The sequence below is a fragment of the Chaetura pelagica genome, unplaced genomic scaffold (genome assembly GCF_000747805.2).
Source record: "Chaetura pelagica isolate M959 unplaced genomic scaffold, ChaPel_1.0 scaffold272, whole genome shotgun sequence".
NCBI lineage: Eukaryota > Metazoa > Chordata > Aves > Apodiformes > Apodidae > Chaetura > Chaetura pelagica.
This window is the reverse complement of record NW_009952445.1, coordinates 529,564-539,419: the sequence shown is the minus strand read 5'-3', so window position 1 is coordinate 539,419 and position 9,856 is coordinate 529,564. Positions and strand designations below refer to the sequence as shown.

The 9,856-nt window shown below is 42.5% G+C and overlaps 1 protein-coding gene across 1 annotated transcript in view; it reads right to left on the bottom strand.

The window, feature by feature from the left end:
* The window catches only part of SHROOM3 (shroom family member 3), a 158,872-nt gene extending 149,246 nt beyond the window's left edge, over positions 1-9,626 (bottom strand). Inside the window, exon 1 of the mRNA XM_010008523.1 lies at positions 9,513-9,626. The gene's annotated coding sequence lies outside the window, so the exon portion shown is untranslated. The remainder of the gene's footprint in view (positions 1-9,512) is intronic.
* Positions 9,627-9,856: the final 230 nt, after the last annotated feature.

The following is a 9,856-nucleotide window of genomic DNA, read 5'->3' as shown; positions in this document are numbered from 1 at the left end:
AGAGGCCCAGGGGTGACCTCATTGCAGTCTGTGACTTTCCTCACCAGGGGAAGAGATGGGACAGGTCCTGATCTCTTCACTCCTGTGACCAGTGACAGGGCTGGGGGAAATGGCAGGAAGCTGAATCAGGGGAGGTTTAGGGTGGATATCAGGAGAAGATTTTTCACCCAGAGGGTGGTTGAGCACTGGACCCAGCACCCCAGGGCAGTGGTCACAGCACCAAGGCTGCCTGAGTTCAAGAGGTGTTTGGATGATGCTCTGAGGCACATGGTGTGATTCTTGGGATGCTCTACACAAGGACAAGAGTTGGACTCGATCATCCTGATGGGTTCCAACTCAGCATATTCTGTGATTCTATGATTCCATGGTGAAAAGATGCTTCCTGGCATTTATCAGCTTCTAACCTACGCCTCCATGAAGAGCCACATTTCTGGCAAGTCCAGCTGAAGTACATGATCCAGCTATCTCCCAGAAACAAGTTATAGTAAGTGAGCTAAAGGTGAGGGTTTTCAGAGGAACTACAAAGGTGGCAGGAACAGTTTAGGTGAGACACAAACACCACTAGGGCAGCCTATGTGAGGTAAGAAGATAAGGAAAAGGAGAAGCATATCTTGTGCACTTAAAATCTATGCTTCCTGAGTTATATTCATCTGACACAAAGTGATGACCAATATCCCGCTCCAGCCAAGACCAGAGAACCCCCAAATATCTAGCACCCCTTGCTCCATCACTGGTGTGTGACAGTCGGGGCTACCCAAGGGTCTGTTTTCCACATCTCACGTGTCTTAAGCAGGTTTGGTCCTGCTCAACACCCACAATGGATTTATAATGCAGGTATTTATAATGCAGACCACACTGTTCTCTTCACAGAAAGAAATACAAGATGGGTGGCTGGGTGCTAGGCAGCTAGTGGATGCCAAACCTTCCTGCAGACAAGCTAGCTCTGTTGTTGAATTGTATTTTTCTATTAATAACTGGATATTCCTTGTTCCAAGCATAAGGGCAGGTTTATCAGACAGGAAAACATAACCTCTCCTAGGCACAGAATCAGAGAATCAGAAATGCAGCCTGAAGACTCTTGAATGATGGTAGATCTCCCACCAGTTTCTGTTGTTCATGCTCAAAGGCAAAGCTTACTTTCTCAACTCTCAAGTGTGGGAAAGATTTGTCTCCTGGGCTTATTGGATAGCAACATATTTCAGGGTTTTCTGACACTTGGCTGGGATGCTCTGTGCTGCCATTAGATGGTGATCTGCTCAAGGCCTTGCAAATACACAAATAAGCCACAAAGATTTTGTGGTTTAGTAGTCTATTTTCAAATGCCTCTGGACACTTTTTCTTTTACTGCAAATGTTTGTCAGCAAGCAAATTAGAGCGCATCTCATTTTCACTTGCAAAGTCTGAGTAGTTCATGGACAATAGATCCATGCTGGATTCATGCTCCACAACTTTGAGCTTCATCAAAAGATCCTGAAGGCAAACACGGATGAAATTTGAGATGAGATCAGCTCAGCTCCAGCTCTATTATCGATTATGGGTTTTTTCTTCCTATGCCTTGAGCTCCCCAGAAGCGTGGGAAAGGCTGAATGCAGAAGACCATTTCACAAGCAGTCATCTACTCAGCACAAACACTGACTTAAAGAGTGTATTCTCTGGTTCTCATTCTAAGATCAGTGCAAATCTTAACTCTGGTTATACCTGCTACAGCCAAGCAAACAAGAAAACATGGCATTTTTCTGTCTAATCTCTTTCATGTAAGCTAGAGCCACGGCAGGATTTATGAGGGCTCCATTTATTGACCCTAAGGATTACAGGTCATGCTTAACCACACAGGATTCCTCTGTGTTTGAGAATGTGAGACTATTTCTTCCATACACCATCTGGTGACTCTGAAGGCCATTACACTGCATATGGTCCTCTTGTAACTCACATGGTTGCAATGTAGTGGTGAAGACCTCATCTTTCACACCAGATATCTCTGTAGATTTGGAACAAAGCTTCACAGCTTGGTGAGGAGGCAACTCGACAGCATGACTGGTCAGCTGGAGACACCTGACAGCCCTTATCCCCCCCTGTGTCAGCACAGAGGTATGACTTTTTTCAAGGGTAATTTCCTTCCCCTTGCCCGTTCATAAAGGTCACATCATGGAGTTGTATGTGTATCCTGGGATTCATCCATGCTGATCTGTGTTCATCAGGACAACCATGGTATTCTTGGTGGATGGGCTCAGGGTGATGCATCACAGACCAACTGGCACTAACCCTTCAGGCAGTGCTGCACTCTGAAAAGCTCCTGCTGCCTTTGCCAGTGCAGCAGCAATGCCCAGCAAGCACTGCTCACGTCACTCAGTTTGTCTGCAATTGCTAATTCAGTGCTGTGGAAGTGAACAGAAGTCTTTTTGTGCTAAGAAGCTGCTGCAGCCTAATGGAGGGGGCTGACAATAGAAGCCTTTTCATCAAGCCCCCTCCTAGCTTTAAGAGAAGGTAGATGATCCTGTCCCTTGTGCTAGCATCAGCAGTCTTTCGTGAGGCCCTAATCTGAGCCCTGGGAAACAAGAAAGAGTGGTGAAGACCTGCCTGCCCCTTTGCTTTTTCAAAGTCTTCCACCAGCAGTTCTCTCCTGCTTCTCAGAAAGCAAAGGTCTGCATCATCCTGGTTTCCTTGCTGTGTGGCAGCAGGAGGCAGCTGTGCAGGCAGGTGGCTTTGCACAGGGAGCTCAGCTCACCAGCAGACAGGGCACACCTCTCTCCATTGTCAAACCTAAAAGAAGTACTGGGGGGGCAGGAGACAGGGATCAGGAAGAAATAATTTCTGTTGACCAGGCTGTCTTGGGCCTTGATTTTTTAAAGTATGACCCTCAGAGGATGCTGATCAGTGGTGGGTCTGTACTTCTTTTTACTCACAGGACCACCTTTTCACCTGCCTTTGGACTGAGACCAAGCAGGAGCAATTACACTATGGTTTAGCCCTAGACAAATTACAGTCCACTTCATGTTCACTTACTGCCTTCCCCAGTGAATACAGAAGTGGAATAAAAACAAACATGTCAACTCCCTGAGCCCTTCAAGCTGATGTAGCTAAACAATAAGAGATCAGCACTCAGGCAATTCTTATACACCATCTTATTCTATTCTTATACAAGAAAAACACAATTGTAAGGGCCTGTCATATTACACAGAACATCCATATCTATGGCCCTAAATGCATAATCAGTACAGAGAGTGCTCTGCAGGAAGGCAGGAGCATAACAATGGCTTTGAAATGGAAACCCTCCTGAGCCCACTCAAAGTATATTGGAAGACAAATAGTGAAAAGGGGTATTTTTTGGTAAACATTAACAACACAAATGCCCCAAGATATGCTTCAGCACTGAGGAGAAAAATAAAGTCCGTATCTAATTAGGCAAGAACCAGTGTGGAAACTTTCTAAGGAAAAAAATACTAATAATAAAATCATAGAACATGTCACCATGCCTCTGACTCAGCTCCATGTCTTCCTGCCCAGGAGAATAACTCTATCATGACTCTGGCAACTTCAGACAAGCCTTTCTAATCCAAGCACTGGCCATCTTTTCAGTGCTTCCATCCCTACAAAAAGGTTAACTCTTTCTAAATTGCCTTTTCTCACACACATGGAGATGGGAAGGGATAGAAATAAAACTTTGCCTGTCAGTGGGTAAGCTAATTTAATTTTGTTTATGGGGACCCTGGGCATTTGAGAAGGCAAAGCAATGGGGTCCTGGTACTGACCTAACGGGGACAACAGTGAGTGTTTTGATCAGAGACAGGGGTGTCTGTGGGCCAGCTGGGGTCCAGAATGGCCTTTTGGTGTTTGTTTTTTCAAGAATGGAGGAAAAATTCTCATTACATGTCACCAACTGCTCTGCAAGGTCACTCAAGTGAAGTGAACAAGGCATCATACCTGAACAGAAGCAGCACAGTCATGGGAGCCTCATGGAAGACAGCCTGATCCAGCCCCTGCAAGCACCAATTGCTGGAGGGCTACATCATTTTTTCAGAAGTTGGATCAGGCTCCTAACAATGTTTGAACACACTGCAAGAATTACACATCATTTCTCAGGCTCTGTCTCAAGCTATTCCTATGATTATTATTAAACTTTTCTTGCTTCCAACATCCCTGCTGAGAGGTAAACCTCAGAGTTTGTGTCATGCTTCTGGCATGAGGTCCCTGTAAAGGACCTGCCCTTTTGAGTTAAGGGAACTGATGAACTACAGCACAGCATGTGAAAAGTGTTCCCACATAGCCACTATCTGAGAAAGAACACTTTACAGGCTTTAATTCCTAGGCAAGAGAAACAACTCTTTTGTTAGTATCATCAACATGGACTCAAAATAAAAGCACATTTCAGAGGCCCACAACAGCTAAAACTGTTCCAAAGGTTTGTGCGTAGCCCTGAGAAACAGACTGTAGAAATAGTTTGCTTGGCTTCAAAGGAGCTGAGACTGAATAATGTTAATTACCTTAAATTAAAAATTCTTGCAGGAAATCAAGAGAGAATGAATGCTTCTGTTACTGGTTTGCCTTTTCTGCCTAGAACAGTCAGGCTTTTCATTTTTGTGATATTGATCTTACAGCTCAGGATGGGCCAAAAAAGTAATATGCAAATGAAAAACCAGGTTTGCTTCTGGCATGATCATGGTTTTCAGGCCAAAGGAAATGAGGTTCCAATTAAACATTCAGTATCACTTGCAATCATGCTTGGATTTCTCATGAAATTTCTAGTCCCAGGTGAAGAAACCACTTCTTTAATGAGATTCCCACTATAAGCAAATCTCCCCAAATCTAGGCCAAAATTACAGGGCTCTAAATTACTAAACAGGTATAACTAAAAAACATGGAAGTTGAGCCATAAGAACCAAGATCTCAAAACAGAGAAGTGGAGGTCACTACGGAGGATTTGACATCTACTGTGTCTGAATTATTAGTGACACACTGATGATCCCAAAATATCTTTTAAAGACTAATGGGCCAAAGAAGAAAACTATGATGTTGGGGAAAAACAAAAGAAAAACAAAACAAAACAACAACGAACTAATAAAAAACTTGAAAACTTTCTTGCCAATGTAGTATTTAATCAAAGGGGTTGGAAGGGACTTCTGGAGATCATCGAGTCCAACCCCCTGCTGCAGCAGGAACACCCAGAGCACATCACACAGGAACGTGTCCAAATGGGTCTGGAAAGTCTCCAGAGAAGGAGACTCCACACCCTCTCTGGGCAGCCTGTCCCAGGGCTCTGTCACCTTCACAGCAAAGAAGTTTCTCCTCATGTTGAGGTGGAACTTCCTGATGACCATGAGCAGCACATTCCTGGAGATGCTGGCTAGATTCTTTGAAGTCTACAAACTTGCAAAGTTCTCTCAGGTGGGAAAAAATCAGCTTAACATACTTGTTCTCGAGAGACATTTTACTCCTGCCACCAACTTCTCTGTCCTCTTCACCTCCAGAAGACATTTACTTATTCGAAAACACAGGGGAAAAGTGTGAACAGTTCTAAGTATTGAATTTGATTGACAGCTATTCTCTGAGCTCATATAAATGAGCAACTCTTCCCCAGGAAGAATGTTAGGACTGTAGTTCCCTTTCAAATTCTCACTACACTCCTCATTAACAACATGTTTTGTACCACAGAATCAATACAAAAGGGAAAATATATTTTGCTAATTTGCAGCCTCTGATTCATCTTTTTGGACACTGTCTCATTGCTAACCAGTGACATTCTAGTGCTAATTTAGGTACGGATTTTTGGATGTTCCCTTCAGGCACAGTGGAAAAGGAATGTGCCACTATTTTTTTCCCATTCCTCCACTCCTTTCCCTGGTACAACAAAAATTAAAGTTGGGAAGATTCCACAAAGCCTGTTTCTGAGGCTCCCTCACAATAGGTGGCAGACCAAGAATACACCCACACAATCCTAAAGCACTGTGGCCCAACAGACAGCTCCAGAAGACAAAGGGAACTTGCTTATGTTTCCAAAATAGCTAAGGACAGTCAACACCCCAAGTTTCCATTTTGCTGACACTGTTAGAATTTCCAAATTTATTTTCATTGAAAATCAGGAGGTTCTTTTCAATGTCCTGTGCAGCCAGAATCACAACATACTATGAGTCTACATCTTTTCATGTGCTGGGTGACATACAGTCACTCCAGAAACAAGATAGAAAAAAATTACTGAGAAGCAATGTCAAAGCAGCTTCCTTTGAGGAGAGGGGAAAATGTAAGCTGGATGTAATAAATTTGTTTATGGTCTGCCCTCACCTCCAGCACATCACAAAGAGACCTGTATTGAGGACTTTGAATTGGCTGTCACAAAACTGCTGCGGTATAAATTTGTCTTTCCACAAGGAAAAAAAAGAATAACATTAGCATAAAAACGTCATCTGTTTTAACTACCTAAATTCAAGTTAGCTGCACAATCAACATTTCTGACAAGTTGATTTAGACTTGGTTGCATGATGTTCTGAGCATTACGGCTGATTCAGCAAAGCCTTAACTAGTGTCCTTAACTGTAAGTTTGCCTCTCTGTGCAGACCAGCACACACACCCTGAGAGCCTGGCTTGCTGCACTCCAGCACAGCAGTATCTCTAGACAGCCAGGGTGCCTTTTCTGAAAGGCTGGAGGTAACTTGTTCTTACTTTAAAGGTGATTAGAAAGCCACAGTTAAGTACATCTCGAAAACAGCACCGACTACCATCGGAGAACACTGGTCTGGCTTTGGCAACTTGCTCCCATTGCTTTTGAGTAATTTCTGGGTACATTGTTGTTGGAAGATCTGCCTTTCCAAAGAACTGCTCAAGGCTGCTGGAACCAGTTTTTGGGCCTTCTGGAAACTAGTCATCTTAGTTTTTAACTATCACAGCCTTTGGTCTGAAGCTGAGACCAGCCAACACTTGAGGGTCCCAAATAAGCAGCAGTTCCTGAGGCCTAGAAAGAACTACTGGAGTCAAGCAGATTTGCTATCTGTCTATTCTATAACAATATATACATGTTAGTTTGTTTGAAGTCCTGCTGCAAGCTTTCATGGGTACTAGATAAAATATTTGCTGAAATAGACATTTTTATTTACACTAAGGCCATTTAACACCACTTTGTCAATGCAGACAGTTAAGGGGACATAAATATAGTGTAATTGCAGACTAGGGTAGTGTAAAAACAGAATAGGGAGCCAAAAGAAAAAGAAAACTCCTACCTTGATTATTCATAATCAGAAATTAAAAACTGACATCCACATTTTCTGATATTTCTAGATAATATTATGTAGAACTGTTATTGTATCATTCCTAGTGCATACCTGCATAAATAGTGCAGTCTTTAATGGTCCCTTCCAACTGAAGCCATTCTAGGATTAAGTGCTCTTGTGCAAGTACAGAATTTATTTTATTTATTTATTTATTGAATGGATCATTTCCCCACAATTCCTCATTACTTAGCAGCATAATCAGAAGAACACGTAATTAGCTAAATTACTAATATGAAAATAATCCGGAAGAGAGCATAGTGAATTCAAACACAAGAGGTGTTTCTCAGCTGAAACCAGGGAACAGCTAGAGGTGCTGCATGAGCTCCAGAAAGCACAGCCTTCAGGTGCAAGCTGTGCTCCAGCTCTGCACCACCCATGCATGAGCAATCCAATGACATGCTACCACTGAGAGCACAAACCAAGAAGTATCTAGAAGTTAAAAATACAATACCAACTCAACCAAAAAAACCCCATAAAACCCACCACATTTTTGCAGTGCAGTTTCACAGAAGGCAGGCACAAGTCATACAGCTCCCAGTGGCACTATGCACACTCCAGGCATGTTTGACATTAAGGGGCCTGGTTGTTGTGGAAACCAAATCCCATAGATTAACTCATGTTCAGCAGCTAGAGCCATCTCTTCCTCTCTGCCTCCCTGCCCCAAATTAATTCGTTTAAAAAAAAAGAAAAACAAAAAAAGGTGGCACTTTTTACATCACAGAAGAATGTCAAAGCAAAAAGGAACTTTTTTGTCACAAATGCAGAACACTGCTGACAAAACTGAGTAATGTGACTGAAGTGTGAGCCCCTCCTGTTTATAAAAGGGAAAAATGTGAAGCTAGTTTTGCTTCCTGTGGCTATGCCAAGCTATCTCCAAGAAGGTCCTGCAAGAAAGATGATTCTTTTTTGTCACAAATGCAGAACACTGCTGACAAAACTGAGTAATGTGACTGAAGTGTGAGCCCCTCCTGTTTATAAAAGGGAAAAATGTGAAGCTAGTTTTGCTTCCTGTGGCTATGCCAAGCTATCTCCAAGAAGGTCCTGCAAGAAAGATGAATTATGTGAAATTTCTTAGAATCCCTTTATGATGAAATAACTGTTAGGGAAAGCCCCCAATTTTTCTACTTTCAACATGTAAATGTACTAATTACAAATAATTGATTGCAAGCAAACTATTCAAGTGACTGACAGTCTTCATGTGAATGTGTCTGCACAGTGAGCTGCAGGATTTGAATAGTACTGATTCTGAGTATTAGCATTTTCTTGTAGTCAACATTGGTTCTGAACCTTTATATTCCTCACATATGTTCCAATTTACAGAAGGGAGTAAGATTATAGACCTAAGTGCATATATGGACCTAGCAGCTCTCTTTATAAATGCCTACTATTAACAAGCAGAATGCACCAGATGGACGACATAGAAAAGAAATATGGTTAAGAACCACTACAGATAAAATCTGAGAATTACCTAAGTCCTATTTTCAAACAGTTTTAGCACCACAGGTCAAACATCTTAAATATTCATAGATTAAATTTGATGATTTTGAAAATTCATTGTCTTCAGTATCTGCATCTTTAGATATCTGGGTACTTTTAATAGCCCAGTTCTGATGAGAATAAGGAACTCCCATTTTTTCCCCTCAAAATATCCTTTTGTGCTGTGCTACTAGTTGTCTTTTGATAATACTCAATCATGAAGAATGAAAATAGCAAAAATCTTGGGGGCCAACCATGTGTGCTGGGTATTTAGCAAGTAAAGAGTACACCGGGTGAGAAAATCACTAACACAGCCTAAGATATGTACATACCAAAATAGGTGCAAGTATTTATTCTTCTCTTTCCCCCCACACACTTCTAAGTAGCCATCATCACATGATGTGACTCGAAGCACTTTCCTCCCTCTTCAGCAGAGGTGGTGATGGATGACTGAACATGCTCACTGCACACTGTGACTTCGCGACACAAGATCACCTCATGGGAGTTCCCTTCTCACTCCCATTCACGGCCGTGTAATAAACAGAGCCAGTTTGTGCAAGGTAAGATACTTCCTGTGGGACACAAACTGCACTTGGATAGTTCAACAATGCCCAGAGCTCTGATGTGTTGCTCAAATATGTAGCCCCTGAGCAAACCTACAGCTTCCAAACCCAAGCCAAACACACACAGCATGTCAGTGCCATTTTACAGCTCTTGCCCTTTAAATCATTTGGCACTCCCCACCTGTTTGCATTTCACTTAAAATAAGAAAAATACCTTTGAGATGATTAGTGGCTCCCCATGCTCCAGTCCTCCTTTCAGTGTGAATCCCCATGGAGCACCTCCTTGGAGCAGTGCCTCCAGGTAGATGTATCTTCCTTTATGGGCAATGCTGGACTCTGAAGATGATATGCTGGTGTTAATGTTGTCTAACATCCTCATGGGTCCTATCACATACTCAGTCAAACACAAAACACACTCAGGCAACCACAGAACAACGACGTGGCAAATTCAGCTCCCCAGAAGTCATCCCTGAACCCGTGAAACATGAAGAGTCCGAGACAGAAAAATTTTCTTCAGAGTTAGAGTCCAAGGTGATGGGTTAAAAACGTTTCCCACCA